This window comes from Entelurus aequoreus, linkage group LG23, assembly GCF_033978785.1.
Source record: "Entelurus aequoreus isolate RoL-2023_Sb linkage group LG23, RoL_Eaeq_v1.1, whole genome shotgun sequence".
Classification (NCBI taxonomy): domain Eukaryota; kingdom Metazoa; phylum Chordata; class Actinopteri; order Syngnathiformes; family Syngnathidae; genus Entelurus; species Entelurus aequoreus.
This window is the reverse complement of record NC_084753.1, coordinates 44,472,220-44,473,380: the sequence shown is the minus strand read 5'-3', so window position 1 is coordinate 44,473,380 and position 1,161 is coordinate 44,472,220. Positions and strand designations below refer to the sequence as shown.

The 1,161-nt window shown below is 34.7% G+C and overlaps 1 gene segment (V, D, J or C); it reads left to right on the top strand.

The window, feature by feature from the left end:
• The window catches only part of LOC133640900 (T-cell receptor beta-1 chain C region-like), a 157,135-nt gene extending 156,400 nt beyond the window's left edge, over positions 1-735 (top strand). The window contains exon 6 of the C gene segment in view: positions 1-735. This exon is cut by the window's left edge and continues 430 nt beyond it.
• The last annotated feature ends 426 nt before the right edge of the window (positions 736-1,161 follow it).

The window sequence follows — 1,161 nt, the reverse complement described above, 5'->3', positions numbered from 1 at the left end:
AAATAAGGTGTGTACTGTTTGTACCAGGTTACCCTCTTAGCTCACGGACATGTTTATTTGACATGAAATAAGGTGTGTACTGTTTGTACCAGGTTACCCTCTTAGCTCACAGACACATGTTTATTTGACATGAAGTAAGGAGTTGGGGTTCCCCAAGGCTCAATTTTAGGTCCCATTATTTTTGACTTTTATATTCATATTACGAGGAGACCGTCAATGAATATAATCTTTCCAAATGCTCTCTGAAACCCTGCGTGTACTAAAACATGTGCCAAAGTTGATGTACTAAGCTGGTGAGTTGATGTACTAAGCTGGTGAGTTGATGTACTAAACTGGTGAGTTGATGTACTAAGCTGGTGAGTTGATGTACTAAGCTGGTGAGTTGATGTACTAAGCTGGTGGGTTGATGTACTAAGCTGGTGAGTTGATGTACTAAGCTGGTGAGTTGATGTACTAAGCTGGTGAGTTGATGTACTAAGCTGGTGGGCAGAGGATGGCGTCTCTTTAGTGAGCAGAAATACAGAACATGTTTGTCCTGCTTGTCTGTAGAACACATGCAGATTATTAGCAAGGTAAAGAAAAGGTACATCAATAATCAGTATATATGATCAATACACCAGCGATTAGAGTAGATTAGTGATTCTGGTACGCAGGCTCCATCTAGTGGCGCACCAAAGAATCACTTGGCTAAAGTACAGTGTTTTGTTTTCCCATATTCATTCCAGCTGTGTGTAACGTTACAATATTAAATGTACTTGTTTCATGAAAGCTGTCGTGTGTGTAATGAATACTTAGGCCTGCTATGCTACTTTCAGCAGAACACATCTTTGTAATTATTATTCTTAATAATAAACAAACTCCATTACTCTCGGTATGGATGCAGGATTTATATGTAAGTGCTATATATGCATGTATGTATACACACACATATAAACATACACACACATATAAACATACACACACATATAAACATATACAGCATATATATATATATATATACACATATATATATATATATATATATATATATATATATATATATATATATATATATATATATATATATATATATATATATATATATATATATATATATATATATATATATAAAGTGGTAGGCCAGGTAAACTGCCAGAGAGGTCAGCATAGTGCAAATCACAC